This window comes from Varroa destructor, unplaced genomic scaffold (assembly GCF_002443255.2).
Source record: "Varroa destructor unplaced genomic scaffold, Vdes_3.0 BEIS01000002.1, whole genome shotgun sequence".
NCBI classification, from domain to species: Eukaryota; Metazoa; Arthropoda; class Arachnida; order Mesostigmata; family Varroidae; genus Varroa; species Varroa destructor.
The window spans coordinates 7,519,799-7,539,287 of record NW_019211455.1 but is presented as its reverse complement, the minus strand read 5'-3'; the positions used below and the strand labels follow the sequence as shown (position 1 = coordinate 7,539,287).

General features: G+C 38.3%; 1 long non-coding RNA gene across 1 annotated transcript in view; it reads right to left on the bottom strand.

Annotated features, from left to right (window-relative positions):
* Positions 1-10,006: 10,006 nt before the first annotated feature.
* LOC111244727 (uncharacterized) overlaps positions 10,007-19,489 on the bottom strand; it is a 32,754-nt gene continuing 23,271 nt past the window's right edge. The window contains exons 6-7 of the long non-coding RNA XR_015320048.1: positions 19,160-19,225; positions 10,007-10,778 (exon numbers count right to left, since the gene is read on the bottom strand). This is a non-coding gene — a long non-coding RNA (uncharacterized LOC111244727). The remainder of the gene's footprint in view (positions 10,779-19,159; positions 19,226-19,489) is intronic.

Sequence of the window (19,489 nt, the reverse complement as noted above, 5' to 3'; positions counted from 1 at the left end):
AAGATTAGCTAATAAAGAACATTTTTTATTTACACCACTTCCTTGAAAAAAAAAACAGCCCAAGATGCTGGAACTATTGCTTTCGGACTACCTGGTGGTGGTCCGCCACAGAACGTGAAACCCAATCGAATATTACAACGACAATTGATACGTTCGAAGATCTCCTCAACGAAGACGAGGAAGTCTGAAAAGCTACTAAGCAAGGCAAAGTACTTGCAAAAGTAAAGGCAAGTACTTGCGCAAAAAACCACACAACTATATCAGGATTACAGGATCGACAAGTTGACTGAAGCGCCCGAACAACTGTGGGGTCCACGCGTAGCTAGCTAACGTTATATATTCAAAGGAGGACTGATCGGTACGTAACTAGGTAAAAGACGGTGACAATGATCTCTAAAACTACGAGAGAAATCGAAACGTAATGGACTGAAAAAGATGCTCCGGGGAGTCTGAATAAACATCTGCAATGAAGTTGCCAGCAATGTGTATTTCAAGTACTCGTTCGCCGATGACGTCTGTTGTAGACACAACAGTTCAGATATCCTGCAGAGACGATAAAGAGATCATTCAAGCTAACCGTGTCTGTTTGCAGATGATAAAAGGCCCACTATAAGACAAATGTTATTAAAATTACCAAATCCATTTCGGCCTAAGCATGCCAAAGGAGCACTTTTTGGAGCTAGCCCGGTTCCACAGTGAGATTTGAGAAGTGTTTATCCTAGCTAATAAATAGTATTGTATTTGTGACTCTTTTCCATAGTGCAAGTTGTTGTCCGTCTCTAGATAGCAACAAGAAAATAACCAAAGTATGTTGACACCCCTACGGAGCCAAAAATACCAGAGGCAAAAGATTAAATCAGATTCGGAAGACCAAAATGTTTCCACAGACCTGGAAGTCTGACAGCCGGAATATTCACTGGATTAATCGCTTTGTTATCTCGTGTGCCTTCCGCCACGACCAACGTACAAAAGGAAACGACGATGATAGATTATTGACAAGTCAAGACCCATTAACATTTAATACGGTGCCATCTTGATGACAATATCCTAAGCTGACGATTTTAGAGCCCAGGTATTTTCAACCAATACGAACTAAGCCTTATGCAAGGGAATTATGCGCCATTCGATGACCCTATGCGCTACGTTTAACGTATATATATATATTCTGGTATTCTTGGATATTTGCAATCTGCATATATATATATATTCGCAATGTACTGCAAAGGTTACCTGCTTCGCGACATTCTTTGGCAGCGTAGATTGTAAAAGCTATAACTGCAGATCCTATGTACGAAAAACTACTTATCAAAAGTACTCTTTCCTTATTTGTTTTCGATCCTATGATATAAACAATGTGCCGTACTAAATGAACGCGCTCCTTCTAGATTTTAGGCACAAGTATTATTTATGGATGTATGTCGATGCCAATAAAACGGATTTTTCCTCTCGCTGTAAAAGCATTAGGGAAAGATCTGTCAAACAACACACAGATTATACTTAATAATAAGATAGATAGACAAGTTCTAAATTGTTCCTATGGTGATGAGACAGATATAAAAGGACTGTTTATAGGCTATGTAATGTTCACCAAAAAAAAGTATATAAATGTTAATTAGCCTACAGAGTTGACAATGCTTCATCATTTTTCATACACAATTGCAAAAAGCGTCGTCTTGAGCATTCTTGTTTAAGCGTGGGAATCCAAGTTTAGATAAAATTGAAACCTCTGAAAAAGTAAAAACCTTTGACATCATTGAATTCAATAACTCTGTGTGTAATAAAAATACAGCAAGGCGCCACTATTAAGATCAGTATAATCAAGGTCTTTGCGAAGCGGCTGTGATACACTGAAGAGTCTAATCCAATAACATCTTCTTTCCTTTTGCCTCGTTTTGTTAGTAGACTCAGCTGTTTTTCTCATGCAACTTTCATCTTGTTGACAGTGGGTGGTGGGGTGGCGGCGCCCCGTCATACGCATTCTTACCCCGCTAGCCAGAAGGATGATCCATCCTATAAGGTGGGCAGCTGGTGCTGCAGCCAATGCTCCGAACTTCTTTTCGTTTACTAGGTAGGCCCTTCTCGGCGTTTTTTTTTCTATTTTCCAAGCGAGAATAATATGGCGCTTAGCTAAGCTTATTTAAAGAAGGAAACTATCTGCGTACATATATGCCATACGTATAAGTGCGAAATATATGGATATTGAGGGAAGCCTTATGCAAAATAGAGAAAAACATTCCCATTAAGTACATAAACATTTATAAATTTATAGATATTCTTACAATAAAGAACGAATCATATTACGTTCGATCTCAAAATTAGCGCGCAAAATTAACACTCAGTTAGCAGGAGCCACGTTTCCTTTCTTGAATAATCTTTTTTTTAGAAATAAGTTTCTGTTTCTTGAACTTAACAACTCTATAGGATCTATAGAAGTATGCAGGGAAACAAGGAGGGTTTTAACAAAGCAATAATTGGTTGCCGATGTAAAACTTTTAAGGAAAAAAATCGGAACCGTCAAAGAAGTTGCTGTAATCACAGGAACTTTTGAGCAAAACCGAGCACAGACAAAGCACTTTCTGTCGACTTCGTGCAAGATCCCCCCCTGGGCTATTTTATAAACTGAGTTCCAAATTTTTACTAGCGAAAATCTTATCTGGAGCTCAGCGTCACGACAAACTATGGACCAATCAGCGCCGCTTACCAGAAGAGGAACAGGAAAGAAAGCGGTTTCGATGGCAGCGCCGGATAGGTGCGGACAATGTACGCCCCCGTTTTCGACGTGAGGATATTTATTGCTGATTGAGTCGTCCATGTAATTTTAAAGAATTATTGTTTTGAGCTTTCCTTAGTTTTTTTGCAACTTTTGGGGTCTTCAAACTTCAATCATTTTAAGATATTTGGTCTGCTATCAGACTGGGGTTCTATTCTGATAGGTTCCTTGTGCATAGCTTACCTGAGGCAAAACCTAAGAAGTGTTTGCTCACCACTATCCCTCGATTTACGCCTACTATGAAAAATAGTTCTAGATTAAAGAAGAAATGTACCGAAACAAACTAGTAAGTGGTTTTCGTCCCTAATTAAGGCTGTAATCGAGACGAACAGAGGTTAGGAGTCTTAAAAGCGATTAGGAAGCCAAAAATCTTGTAAAAATTTGTTGCCGTTTGTTGATGTGGGACTTAACCTAACCACCTACTTAACTTCGATCTGATGTGCCTTCGTGGCAGTCTATAAGTTTGAATTTTACTGCTAGTTTCTAAAATCAATATATGGAAGCGATGTAGGTTCAATCTGCTGGTTGTAATGGCTAAACTGCATTTGGTAGTCGTACAGCGTATAGTAAAATAAAACTGGTATACCCTTGTAACACTTGATCAAAGAAAAATCGCTTTTCCTTGTAGGCTGACAAAGCAGTAACCTTTAGGCAAGGCTTGAAGCTCAGTTTCGATCGCTTACATTTTTTATGATCAACAACGATGTTTTCAGTTAACCCAGAAATTAGCTCCATTCCCGCAACGTCTAGACAAGTCCATTGAGTACCACTGAACTCCGGCCGCGGCAAACATCTGACAAGATACTCTACATTCCTGCCAATAATTTACGTGCTTTTCTACTTGACAAAAGCGCATACTTCATATAAATGATACAATATAAATATCGCTATTTCTTCTAGAGGACACTTCTGATCCCCCTGTAATTTGCTCAAGCCAATTTATTTATAGAATTCTGTCAGATTCACACCTGTTGTTGGTTTCCAAGTACCACATTACGCCAATTCGCGCTTCTCTCAAATCTGCTGACAGAAAATCAAAAAGACTGACTGTATAAATTCGGTTTATTTCTTGCTCCGATGCTCAGTGGCATGAGCCACGGAAGACTCGGGCTCGCTGAGGACAGTGGTATGAACTTCTAGTTACGTTCTTCTTATTATTATTATTATTCTTTTCTCTTTTCGAGAAAAAAAAAAAATCGGCTTTTCCGCAAATGTAGAGATTACGTAGGCGATCCATTCCTTATTTTTTAAAGCACTCATCGATATTTGAAGACTAAAAAGCGACGACGATTATATATTTAACAGATAAAGTCATGTACATGAGAATATAGCAGCGTTCAGGTTTATAGTATAGCCAAAGTGTTTACATACCTCTACCTGCTCTACCTGCATGATCCAAGACATTTTTTTCCCCTTTCATAGAAGGCAATGAAAAGCTTGATTTTAGTTTGTACTTGAAAACTTGGCTTACCACACCGTTGATAACCTTTTTCACTGTGTCTAGTCCTATGTTGAGATAGATAGATATAGTGGTAATATCGAACTTGTAAAGATTGTAATTTTATTGCTATTTACGAACGTTTGAGCCGAGTGCTGTGCTTGGGTAGAGGAGTCCTCAGTTAATTATACAGTAGGTCGCTTTTGATCGTTGTATAAACTCCGAGCGAGCTGAATCTATGATCTGGGAAAGCCGCGGTTCCGGAGGAAAGATTCCAACGTCCTGCTGCTTCTAGGCGTCTGTGCAATGTGCGCGTAGTAAGGGGTTACGGTGATCAGTAACAATGCGTTGCTCGAAAAATGCTCTTAAAGTGTATGTGCGTTAATGTTCAACATGGGTCAGTGAGGGCTAACATACATGATAAAACTAAATCTGCCAAATCGTACGTTACAAAAAAAAAAGAACCAAGCTATGAATGATGGGTCTTTAAAATAGCGGCTAGTAAATCGATAAATATTTGGTTACAGTTCAAACGAGATAGCTTATGATTATGCATATCAGCAACTAGAATCTTCTAATGATTCTGATGATTCTTTAATGAAGACCTTCTTTTGCGGTCCAATAATCCTTTGCTGGCCTTCATAGCACTGAAGCTGCTGGAATTCAAGCCTTGATCTATTTAAAAGCGTGTAATGGAGATTAATCGTGGTCCAAATAATACATTTTCTATTTGTGTGCTGTATTAGTGTGCTATCTACAATGCAAACCCATAGCTTGCTCTCTTTTTCTCCTTATGAAACAATCTTCATATCTTATTACCATATAACCAAATCCTTTATGCTAACTCATTGATTCGAACAAACTTACCCTTCTAAGACAATGTCGGCAACAACAACTTCAGTTTGGCGTTGGAGTACGATGACCACTTTCCTTTGCCCATAGCAATTTTTACTTATGTACGTATTAATGTGTCATAGCGATCAGTGTATGTTCAAGTTACTTGGGGAAAAGTGATATTCCCGTTTAATGTCATGCTCAACTTGATTCCGACGTACGACCTCCTGGAAATTCAGCCGGATGTCAACTTAGCAACGACGGCAAGTGGCTCCAGTAAGGCTTCTTTAGATGGGGGTTACGTGGACTCCTAGGGCGAAGCTAAGGAAGTCAGTTTCCTGTTGTGAGCCTACTGTGCGACCAACTCTGCAGTTTTAAAAGACCGAGGTGCAACGCTGACCGTAACGATCTGCTGTCCTGTCGCAGTGACTAAATCTCGATATAAAATGAACGTTAAGAAAGCGAGCATGTTGACTAAATTCGAACCCGAACTAATGTCACACGCTATATGTCTTTTTTTTTTTAGATGAATCTGATTACTTATTAAATGATGCAGGCGGACATATGTACAAGCAAACTTATTAGGTTATTCTTAAATGGTATTTCGTTTTTGGATTATAGCGCTCGTGTCATACTTTCAGTGAACACTGGCATTCAGTGTTACTTAGAAAATTCAAATTTTGAATACGTACAGGAAGAGGTACGTCTTGACTTCCTGCATCAGGTATAGTGTAATAGAATATTACCTCATCGTTTTTCCTGTCGAAACATACTGTACTGACTATTGAACAATTTATACCTGTAAAAATAATTTATATAAAAATACAACTAATACCATTTCGATACGAAGCGCTGTGTTTGCTCAATCCATCTAATAACTTCATTGGTACTGTCATCTACTATATTTATAAGCGTTAAGAATCACGTAGCATTTTAGGACAACTCCGTATTCTTCACAAAAACAGTGATACTTTATGATGCAAAACGTCTATATGTAACGCTATATAAAACTGTCTTAACAATTGTAGCTTGTTTTACCCCTAACTGTTATAAATATTCACATATAAATGAAATCTTAAATTATATAAGTATGCTTGAATGTATGTACATGTATTTCTCCGTGCCAAATGATTAAAGCCATTCGTCCGTTTGTATTTCAGATATATCTAACCTCCCGTACAGCTTCTTGGCTAATTATAACATTGTCTCTCACCTGAAACATTTATGACTGGGTTCTAAATTTCACAAAAGTGTTTTCTGCATAAAAGTAAACGATTTCATGTCTCATATGCTAGTCGCGACAGGGGCTAAAGCAATGCTATTGTGCCCCACAGAGTACTTCACAATATACATCAGTCTCATTAGCTTACAACACTCACCTAATGAGCACGCTTTTACAGGTCCAGCAGGCTAACAATATGGTGTAAGGGGTCTAAGATCTGTCCTGAATAAATCTATAAAAGATAAGCAAATAGAATTAGGATTCACCTATACCTTATAAACGATTACATAATTCCTAATTTGGTAACAATATTTTTTGCACAAACAACATTGTCTAAAGGATTTCATAAATCCGTTCCTGGCGCTCGATTTGAATATTTGTACGCTCATTCGTTCGACATTCGATTAAAAAGTATACAAAGTACATTTATATTGCATTTAATTTGTATTATTCGGTTGAGAGAGACACATGATTGATGCTGTAGTGTGATATCCTAAAAAAATGCGTTCGCGAAAGTCATTGGAACGACACATTTCAATGAAATCTATATACAAGTCTTCGTACGTTTTGTCCTCAGCACATCGCAGACTCATTTTTGCCCTACACACGCGCATTTCAGTGCGGATTCTTATATACTATGGATTTTCACGAAGTGACAATGCTTAAACAACACAAACACTAATAGAGATCTATTATATTTCATCAGTTTGCATTATCAGCCAATCGTATAGGTATCATTCACTGTCTATTTTAACTGAGTAGTAGAAGTACATTTTCTCCAGTGGTCGTCAAAAATCTCAGAAGGCGGTTTGTTGTTTTTGTTATTACGGCTAACTGTGTATCTATAACATGTGTTATTAAATGAAGAATGAAAGTATATTCAATCAAGTGGACGGGTAACGTGTGCATTGTTTGCAAACAATCTTTATGCCAACCCTGTTTAATCGTATTACAAACCGTTCAAATTGTAGGGCAACTATAGCGAAGTTCTTCGATATGGGTCTATGATAACAGCTATAAATAACGCAGTAAATGGCTGTAGCACGGGTAAGCAAGTAGCAAAATATGTGGTCATGTGCACTCACGCGCTTACCATAGCTTTAGTATGAGGTTAGATATTAGTAGGTCGGGGAGCTGGGTTACTTTTCCCCCATAACCTTAAACGTGATTGGGTTACAATTCTTGAAGCAGCATGATGTACTAAAATATAATATTGCCAAATGGTCCTGCACTGCATAGGGTGTGTAAAAAAAGGAATTTTAAAATAAACAGGCTCAGAAGTTGGATATATACAATTTGGACGTCTTACCTTTTGGAGCCGGAAAATGTGGACCTAGGAAAACTAAGTTGGGATTGGAGACAAGAGTTTGCTATCTGTAGAAGAACGAATGATTCTAAAGCACACTGACTGATAAGTGTTTTCACGTTCTTACGAACACGACTTTAACAGAGGCTATTTAAAAGACTTTATAGCTTACTAGTAATTTATCTGTAGATACGTAATTCGCTCTTCCTGTACGGAATATGTGTGTGGTCAATTTTGTAAATTTGGACCTAATTTCCGAAAAAGAACGGATATTTTTCCAGGATTAAGCGATGCCAGCAAATTGAACTCCGCTACTCCGATACTCCGCTAACATTTGCTAATTCTGCCTTCGGTAATCCTTATTCTGTAATATAATAGTACTATGTCTTATAAATATGGCATTTAGTGAAGTAAGATTTCTCAGTGTCAATGATGTTAAATTATATGTTTGTAATGTGGACCTACTATCAATATAGGAAATTCATCCCCTATGTTTATCTAGAGCATAAAAGGCTATGCTATACGTCTAAACATTCACTTCAAAATACCTATAGGTGTCTACTATGAACTGAATAGCGACTAAGAGTTCTGCCGGTTCACCACGGCAATTTCAAGCTGCCTTTAGGTTTACTTCATCACAGACAGCTTTCCTCTTCCATTATCGGTATTGGTTCCTATTTGCAGGCAGAGGGATGTACCGTATGTTGGTTAACAAAATTTGCCCCTATCTTCCGTTCTTTGTTTGTTTTCAGTTCATTTCCTCAGCTATTTCTAGATACCGCAGCATTATGATGTAGACTAAAAAGCAAATAATAAAAACAGTTTTTTGCGTTTCTGTTCCAGTCAGTCAAACACAATCCTATTGCATTTATCCTCGTACGATGATAAGCTATGTGTCCCGGAGTATCTTCGCTTACAAGTAATAGTTGTGTGCGATAGATTATTTAAGCGCCAGTTGTTGCGTGTATGGGCGTATATTCAGATTCTCGCTGTACTATAGAATACAGAGCTAGCTTCTGACTTTTGTCTCGGGTGTGCTTCTGGCCGTAAATCACAGCTGAAAACCACGCTATCGTTCTTTGTTATTTATCTGTTTCCTTTACTATTAATGGCTGCTTGACAGTCTTTGTTTTGGTGGTCCTGCCATTACATTCCGTTCAGTTCTTTTCCCTCTATTCGGATGATAAACGCCAGCTGTGTAGCATAATCGACGACATATGTGATGCTGAGGGTTGATAGTATCGTGTGTATGGGCCCATCAACATCGGTGCATAGGGTGCACCGTAGAAAGGAAAATCTCGTTCGCACATAAACAGGCGATCTCTGCTGCTGTAGGAGAGAACCGTCCAGGTTCAAAGAAGCGCTCGAAGAAGTGGCAAGTAATTTCGTTGCGTCTTAATACTCCGTGCTACAGATAGACGTCTGAATCTTCTTTTATACGCGTAAGAAACAAAACTATTCTTCTGTAAAATATAGACCTACTAACAGTAGTCTCAACGTAGAGTCAAGTTTAGCCCTCTTTGACTGTCTCCTCCGTTGCACACACAAACACACGTATTCAAGTGCCCCAAACAGATTGCTTTGGCTTTTCAAGCTTTTACAGATATGCGAACCACTTAACAGATTGGGGTCAGCCATGATCTGAGCCCACGGCCCATAAACGGAACGAGTGCTGGCAATGCTTCTTCTGCTGCTCTAGCTACAAGCTGGTGTTGGTTCTTCAGGCGTGGTAAAGCAAGGGTTGGAAATTTGCTGCTTGTAAACAAATAACCATGAGCGATTTGGCTAGCTAGTCGAAAAGGACCTTGAAGCCATTGCAGAAGAGTTTGAAGAAAAGAGGTTAGGTAAGTGCCGCTGAAAGTTCAGCAATGAAAGCGATTGCCTCGTGCACAGTGGTTTGTAGGGTTAAATGCAATAGTGCAGTAATGGCAGTAGATGTCTGCTCAAAAATGGTACACTTCAATTCGGGGGTCAAATCTGACAAAGTGGATAAATTCACATACATATGTTTATTCGAAGCGTTATCTTAAAAGTAGTGCACTTGCCTACTAATATACGACCTAATATTTATCCCCTGAGAAGACTTCTCCATACGGGCGTGTAAGATGCGATAGTCTTCGAAATTCGATTAAAATGACGCAATAGTTCTGTGAGCAAATTTATGAGCTGATTTTGTTTAATGAGAAATGGTCCTATTAACAATTACAATATGAAACTTCTTCTTTCAATGTAAAAAAGAATTAATTAAAAATATATCTTCCAAACGCAAAAATAAATCGACAAAGGCTCTTTCGATTTGTCTATGCTTTAGAATCTACGAATGTTACCTAGCTAAGTCTAAAAAGGACTATAGTAGCAATATACAATGCAATTTTAGGCAGTCGCGTTGCTCATAATCACAAGCGAAGCAACGACTTTAAACACGAATCTCGACTCTTCAAAATAAAGAATACAACCAGCGATTTATTTAATACGGGGTAGCTACAGACTTTAATAGCAATGGTGTAGATAACCTTTTTACTAGTTCCATCTGGAAGCTTTACAATTGTCAAAAAATCAACAATTGGCGACGACGGGTGTCAACTTCCGGTTCAGGAAAAATGTCCTGGCCTTCCACTTCTTCATTTTCGACAAACTATTTTATCTCCAGCTCCGGGCATCGTTCCGCAAGCGATTCCATAAGCGTCCGAAAGTTTCGTAGAGCGAGGACATGCAGACAGCAATAAATAATTTCTCGCCAGAGGGAAGGAAAATTTACGATGGGCTTTACCTATGTGGGGACTGCGTATACTCCACAGATAGTAAAAGTACTGAGTGACCTCGACCGAACTAAACAAAGCCCCTTGCATCATACAGATGTTTTACTTGAAGCTGTTAATACTTTGGTAACTATAATTTTTCCGCTTAATTTTCATTGGCTAAACTGGTTATACTCACAGATCATTGTCTACTTAAATGAAAATAGGAATTGCGGTGCTCTAGACATCTCGCCTCGAACAGGAATTGTATTGTAGACGAGGTTAAAGGGCATATGAATACAGAACTTACCCATGCCTCAAAAATAGAGCACCACGACCTCACGTCAGGTGTAAGCGTCGTTTATGGACAGATGTTTCTCGTAATGGTTTATGGCCGGCGGAGTAATAGCCCCATTTTCCTCTGTCACTCTCGCAGATATTGCACTAACCCATAGCATGCGATCGTTCGCCTACAACAAGTGACACAAACGAAGTTTGTCACGATGCAAAACGCAGACAGCTTTGAGGGTAGGCTCTCCTGCATTGATAGCTGAGGAATGAATAGATCAATGCTAGGAGGAGAAAATTCTTAATTTATAACGCATGAGGTTCAATGAGAATCACACTGGGTGGAATATTTTTTCAACGAGGTATTTATAGGTTTGAAAATCCTTGCTTCGTGTGTTAACGTCTGTTCAATGTCCAATATGTGTTAGGCGCCAAAATTTGAAAAAATCTAATTGCGCTTTTCTTTAATTGTTAGCCGAATTACGTAAAGTGATATGAAAAGTACCATTAAGTGCACGCTTTTATATCGATGGTATTCCATGGTTACTAACGTGTCCTCTAGAATGGCAAAAGATGGTTTAGTAAACAGGTTCCTAACAGAACATGTCGACCCAAATAGAACAAAAGCGCGTGTCGTAGTAATAGGCTTTAATTCGGAAAGGGATGTTCGCCTAAAGCCGCCATAGAAGCAAGAAAATCGTTTGAAGAAAAGTTTCAGAGTAGATCCAAAGGGACGAACAGAAAGAACTGTCGTTGTTCTTCTTTCAAGTGAGCAGGATCCCCGGTTTCGCAAAGATAAGCAAATCGGTTACCACAACAGATCTAGCAATAAAATTATCAAAGAAAATAAACTTCTGAATATGACTAAGTAAGAAAAGTCACATACACGACAATTGTGGGCTATTTAAGCAATCATCCGTTAGAAAATACCATACTATACGCTCGAGCGCAGTGACGAATTTCAGACTTTTTTGTCATACCAAAAGTAGATGGGCGACGAGCATTGTTGTGCATCGCAATTGACCTCTTCAGTTACCATAAGCATTTCGATAAAAAAAAAAATGTAAATGGTACCAATGTTATTAAGAATAGCAAAAATACACATGAGTTGTATTTATAATATTCTATTTAGTAGCAAATAATTAACCTCGTCAGCGAGGTCAAGCCGGCATGCGATTTAACTTTAGCGTATTTCAGGGTAGTATTATTATAGCTACAGGTCGTCCCTAACGCTTTAATCTAATGAAATCGGTGCTGCCGTAGCCCGCTTTACGTTGTTGTTTAAGCAGAAGTATGTTGATAAGTTCAGCACTCAACGAAGTGCTCTAACTTCAAAGGCTAATGAGAATAGTTCTCTTGCCTCCTTGTGTCTAGCTGCATTTTTATGTCTATATATTCGTGCCAAGAATAAATGGGGCAAATAAGTGATATGACCGTTTTAGCTTTTCGGACAAAGAAAATCGCTAGATTTTTTCTGCCTTATGTAATTAGCTTTCCGTATAACATTCATTATCGAAAGAAATCTGTGTAATACAAAAAAAAAAGATAATATAATATATGCGCCTAATATATACTTTAAAGGTACTTCTTATTACACGTGAAAGCAATACGCTATATTCGTAGAGAATTTGAGCTTCTTTCGTGTCTTGAGCTTACTTCTTGTTCAACTAGTTTGTACGATATCTAGCTCTTCTATTCGGTATGAACTATTCCGTGCCGTCATTTTTTGTCACGTCTTTGAAAGAATTTGCCCGGCTTCTTATTTGAGTACTCTCGGTATAATGTAAGAGTAAAACGTATCAGCTCTACATGGTGCTAACGCCAATGGAACCGACTTAATCTTTTATCATAGCCTAAGGAACTAAACAAAAGGCAACGCGGTCCTATCCTATAACTCAGCTAAAAAAAGCTTTGTCATTCCTTTCGCATATTTTCTGGACATACTCGTATAAAAAGGCGTATAAGGTTAGAACCTAAATTATACTGGTCTGAACGATAAACAGTAGACTAGAACGGGCGGCCGTTTTTTTAAAATTCTCTCATAACAAATGATTCATAACGATATAGAACTGTTGCTTAATCTGTACTGGGGATCTTCCATTACGAATCGTAGTAGTTGTTAACTAACAGCACCATGAATAGTAACGGTGCGGACCCTTAAGCTAAAATGAAGAAATCTGGTAGAACGAGAGAGCCGATTATATGGGTGCGTTCTCTCTCACCCTTAAATTTCTGCCAAAGTAAGCGTCAGATCTGACAGACCGCGATCTTCATCTTCCGGGGTACTGCCATAGAGGTAATAGTTTAGTTTTTGTTTCGTCTGCAGCACACTGTTTCCCTCATAGATATCTCCATTTATATTTCCTTTTATCTTTAAGGTCTCTTGTAGGTTTTTAAGCGACGGACATCATTATTATTACCCCTGTGGACAGTGGGCAGGACGCCAAATTTACGACTCTGAGATTTCGGGTTAGGTTTTCAACTGAGGTTTAGTGAGTGAGTTATTTTTGTTTAATGAGTTTTTAACCGCGCAGTACATTTGACTGGCATAAATTTAACTACTCTTTTTACTTGTCATATATTCCAAATTTTCTTCCGTCGTGCCATAGGCACTATTGCTTAGAAATTATTAGGGTATTGGTGCTTAGAAATTTTGGCTTTAATAATAGAAAATTTTCACAGAGTATGGTTGCTGTAATTCACATTTGAAATGTCAATTGGCTCTGTGTTTTTTTTTCCCACAATTATGCTTCTTCTCAAGAAAATGAACGTGAAAAAAAACTGCAATTATTTCTATTGAACACTCAAAATGCATAATTGCTTTAACTTTAAAGTCTCTCACCGATTTGCGACCGGATCGGACAAGGCGTAAGCGATACTTCTCCGACGTTTCAAAGTAGTCGATAACGAAGCTCTTGCTTTTTCCCGATTGGCTTAAACTAGTGACTCCCTATCACACACGCAGACTCCCCTTTTTTTTTTTTTGGGGTATGGGTTGCGAGCGAATGCTGTTGACTCGAACGGGCTGACTATTTGCAAAAAACACCACTCCATCTAAAACGAGAAGCAATACTAATGACTTTTACATTTCATTAGAGTGTTCAATTGGCAGATAGCTATAAAAGTTAGCACTTCTTCCTGTCTAGTATTCAGTACACTATTGGACTAGAAGTCGAAGGCTATTTTAGGCTCTGCTTAATTAAAACTAAAATCTTCCAAACGATAAAAACACTTGAGATCGCTTAAGTTGAGCACCGTATTTTGACCAGGTCGAATCAAGGATGACAGATTTACACAGACGACGAAGACATTCGCGAAGACAGCCATACCAATAATTACATACAGAAAACAATAGTTATACAAAGTGGCGTACACGATGGGGAAGTAGTTGCGTAGCACAGCGGACTTCTTTTTTTAGAGAAATTAAAATTAATTTGCTGAACTACCTCCTCGAGCTTTATTGATTTTTTGGATGAGTGTATTAAATAAGAAAATGGTATAGAACGCAGTTGGTATAGACGTTAACTGTTGGTTTCCATGTTTTTGATATTATTCCATCCTGAATATCTGAGTTATTTAACTAAAATATCTTCTGTTTTGTCACAAGACGTTCTTCTAACTTATTAGTATAATTAGAAAATTTAGACTAAATAATGAGAATGAATAATAAAATTGCACGTCCTAAATAATGAGAAAGCTTATATAAAAGTGATAAAGCAATTTTGATTATACGAATCATTTTCGATGATACGGCAGAAATCTAAATTTCGGATCGATACCGTTACCGTTATATTTTAATCATATTCTACTTATCTTGGTTTACAACTAGTATGAACGTTTTTCTAAACGGGTGTATGGTTGATTTTTAGATTGTTTTAATGCCTTTTTTAATCGACTCTCACTTATTGCTTGTCGTTTTTAACTCAAATTACTTCGTATACTTCGACTTTTGTTTAAGCAGGTGTAGGTACCTTAAAATTTAAAAAAACCAAAGGGATATAATGCGGATAAGATCAAAGCAAACAAAGGGGCTTTCAATTGTACATAGGATTAGTCATCAGAAACAGATAATTTAACAAAGCGATGCAATAAACGAAAACCGTATAAAGTTCAACAAGTCCATCTGGTCGACAAAGGCATTCTATTGAATATTCTTTAAAGCATTGTGTGCGTATAAAGCAACCTTATGGGGTACCCATTTATGGCCTATTTGAGACAGCAATGCAGGAATAGCCCCCAATCATATGTGCATGATAGTACGTATAATAGAATAATAATGTGCCCTAACTTCAGTCGGCGGAATATGTAAAAGAGCGCAAAAAAGAACGCATATAGGGGCACCAATTCAAGTTTGTATGTGCAACACATGAACAGCGCATATATATATATATATATATATATATAGATGCTCGTCAGGGGACCCTCCAATTTATTGGCTTGCTTGGTACTACGTCTGCTTAATTCTTGAGCTACGTAGGTATATGTTGTTTGCACCCAATTCTAAAACCCGTATTAAAGCTGGGCTTTGCGTTACTTCGAATTTCGTTATGATTTCTTCGTCGTTGGCTTGCTCATAGTCGTTCTGGTTCATTTTTGCACACGCGAGACTGCTTTCGCGGCGTTCGTACATTTGCTCCCGTCATTATGGTACTCTCCATAGAAGGGAGTTCAATTTGGAACAGTACTACTATCGAAACGAGTCGGGCTGGGTAGTAACACCGATATCAGCAGTAAGTTCACAGCCTGGAGATATGCTCATCGTAGAAAAAGATCATGAAGCTCCACTACCAAGTGGACCTTTACCTAACATTTCCAGCCTGAACGATTCGCAGAACTGCTTCTACTACCATGCCTATGCTATACCACTGTTCCATATTATCGCTTCTGCGGATGTAACTGCTAATGTCAAAAGGTAAAAAATTAGCATTGAACCTTGTTCTGTCAGCTCTGTTGTAGCCGCTCATGCATTGTTCCTGTCCATACTGTCCTACTCCCACTGCAGCTTCAGGTCATCTATCATCTTCGTTAAAACTCCTACGCCTGGCCGGCTGTTTGTATGCAGGCTCGAAATCCCATACACCGTTGTTTCTTGAAGGCTCATGGCGGGTTGGCAAGTGGCAACGTGGCCGATTGAGTTCTATGGATTTTTTTCACCGAGTAATTTCACTTAGATCGTAGTAGAACGCTCATCGAAAAAAAAAAAAAAAGGTGTAATGATTCCTTGTCTGCGCGTCCTGTTGTGCCGGTAATTTGCAAGTAATATATTACGCATTGCATAAACACATCCACACGTATGTACAGAAATGTACAAACTTTATGGTATTATTCAACTGTGTATTATTTGTCTGTTTATTGTCTTATAGATATTGTCCTAGAGGCCAAAATGAGCATCATCGATTGTTGGTTCCTCATCCCCAAATAGTTAAATTACTTGAAATTATGCTCGACGTATGCCTACCTCGTGTAGCTTAAAATCGCCAAGCTTGCTAAGGCATATATCGGGCCGTTTGTTGTATATTTAGCCTATCCACTACATTTACAAAGCTACTTCTAAATGAAATGGGCAAATATTCGCAAGAAACGCTTAAGCCTTCTATAAAAGTTACCCTGTACTTTTCGTTTACATCCCCAGATCCAAAGTAAAAATTCACAAAATCGTAAATGTTACATATAAAACTTTATATAAGTTGATTTTTTTTTAATCATTTTTTACCATTTTACAATCAAAATTTGTTAAACCAACATAATTCAGATGGGGTCAGAAACCTCAAAACTTAAGAAGATAGCACATATTGGTACCATTTGTTCTCCACAACGTTCGTATTTACGTTATGACATCACCCCATTTTAGCGGGGGTGTTTCAAAATAAAGAAGAGATCAACTTTTTGGGGGATAGAGCTCGATAAAAAAAAAGCTATTAAACTTTTATGCATAATTCAATCCTTTTCAATTACATGCCGCCGTATCACGGATTTCGTACCGCTTTAAGTTTTCCTTTTCCCATTTAGCTCTATCCAAATGCCAGTACTGTTATTATGTGAATATTAAAACGGTTCTGCAAAATACTGATTTGTATTTTTTTGAGACGATCGCGCATTGGTCATAATCAAAAAAAAAAAGCTTGTCACTTTTTCTGTCACAGTATCCGTCGATTGACAGCTATACCAGGCAAAAATGAGCAACGAGCGACATGTCCTTTCAGGGACATGAGACACATACGAAAGTGCTCTCAGATCTACGGAGCGGAGTTCACGATTTGACACGAGCAAATAATTCTGTATACGTCGAATCTGCTACTGTGCATAATTATTCACACAGTACAACTCCATGCTTCGGGTCTTACGTTCGATATCGCCATGAAGCATTCGATCAGACGGCTGGCTGGCTGGCTGGCTCCTGGCACGATATGAGGTTTATCTATGTCCTGGTTCGAACCTACACCATAACGTGTCTCTATGATGAACAGGCCATCCCAGCACGACGACCCGCACGACAACTCTAGGGTCACTGGACCGGTTTAGACCCATCGCCTAACGGTTGCAATCATACGATCACTCCAGCTTTCTTTTTTGCAAAAGTGTTCACCTTTTAGGAGCAGATGATATATTGAGAAACATTTCAGAATCAGTGTTGAGCGTTACTGTCGCTGAACGGTCATCGTTTCGATTCCGTGTCACCGAAATATTGTGAGATGGCCGCATTAAATGAATGAAAATCACACAAATTTTTCAGAGACACTATTTTGTGACTGTGGTCTGCTTCAAGCGTGATTAGTTATGTTGGCGTTTCGGTGGTGCTTAATTAACCTAAAGAACGCAGTCTTAGCAGGACACAGCTACCGAGAGCTATTGGATCGAAATGACAAACATTTCAGTAGTTTTATTTCGAAGTTAAAAAAGTCAAATGCGCTTATCGAAACCAAGCTTATCTAACTTACTATTACTCTTTGTTGTATTGTCTTTGTTATATCAATGCAATTTCGGGATTGAACCGAAAGAGAAATCTTTTAGGGCGCGCGTGTCTCCTTCATTGAAAAATGGTTTTCACACGACCTGTTATTCTACTAAATAATGTGTCCTGTGTCTTTATACAAGTTCAAGCATTTAACCGTAGAAGCATAGATTGCGTGGATTTCAGTCACTTTAAAAATAACTAATGTCTAGTTTTCAAAAACGCTGTGTAGCTCCGTTTCTAGCCTGAAACACGTGATTTTATCTTTTCTATTCAATGATTAAAAAAATGTCTCCCCCAGAGAAAACTTTACATTTTTGACACTCACTTCAGTTCTATAAGAACTACACCCCAAGAGAAAGCTGTCATGGATTAGGCATAAGCATGTCTAAATTATCTGTGTGAATCTTGCTTCGTGGGATGTCTGGTTAGCTATATGCTAACTGAAACCTACTATACTACCAGAATCGCTTTAAGAAATGTCACAGCCCTTTTTTCAAGCCTCCTGGCTATTTTCCGTTTCTCAGAGCTCACGAAAAGGTCCTCACGAGTACTTTGGAAGCTGCGCATGTTTTTAAGGTATTTAAAGCTGAAACTTCACTCTGAACGTAGTTACTTAATGAAATTAAGCATTCAAGCTTGCTTGTATTGGTCAGTATTAGAATGGGTCCGCCCCTAGGAAATCGTATTTCCTCGCGTGTCATGGTAACATGTTGCTATTGGTTGAACTAATAGTTCCGCGACTAAGAGAAAAGTACTAAAATGTAGTACCTGTTGATGCGGATTTTACAATTACTTGTTAGCACCTAAACGCCAATTACGTCGAACGCGGCGTGCTGCAAACGTTAATGGGTATCTTTCTGTGTGCATTGCGATGGTAACCGTAAACATGCGGCTATTGCTAGTATTAACTTTGGCAAATGGTTACTATAGCATGTTGCTACCATGCTGTTTTAAAAGTCTGCTAGACAAACACGCAGTTCAGCCCAGTAAGTAGTTCCAAACGGCTTGAGTATACGACCCTCAAAACCCTTCCATTCTGTGTGTGAGATAATGTCACCACATACACGTACCGCAGCAAAAAAGAGAAGGCTAAAAACGATATATAATAACACATTGAACAAAAAACAAATTGCCTGCTAACTAGATTACGTCTAGTAGTAGATTTGAAGTTATTCCTCGACCTTGGACGCAATGTGCTGCCCTAACGTGTGCAAACGTTTTCTTTTTAGTTGAAAGCATTTACTAATATGGTTCCGCTGAAAATGTGTTATTATTCAGTACCATTCTAGCAGGTGGCAATGCGAGACAATCTATAAGATATCCCGTTAGCGATATTCATAGTACTAATAGTGGTCTGCTTTATCTCAAATACACCATATCGCAAATAGTCAAGATTTGCATAACGAGTAAATATACGGGATATCAACCTGCAAAGGATGGTTTCTGCAGTCGATCGTAGTTCTGTTTAGGTGCTCAAGTAACTCCTTTTCTGCCAAACCTCATAACCGAAAAAATATGATATGTGTACTTGACAGTTGCCTTCGTTTGTGCATAACGTTCCGTGAGTCAATAAGGATAATATTACTAGTAGCAGTAGAAAAACCCTACCCGCAAAGCTGCTTCGAGTGTGAAAACACTTCAGGATATCTGACGAGAATAAGACATGTCATGTTCCTGGAATACATATATTAGAAGCTTTTAAGTTTATTTAGGCTGTCCGATAATGTAATCGTTATTTCATACCTTCTCCAAATAACAACTTGTTTTTGGTCGAAGCGGTAAGATCACTTCTATAGACTTGAAACAATTGATGTGGTTATAGCTATCCCTCTTCTTAGACATATCGATTAAATAATTTCAATTTTAAGGATAATTTTATACAGCATAGGAGACAGAATATACCTAAATTTTCCCGATATATGTATCTATATATATATA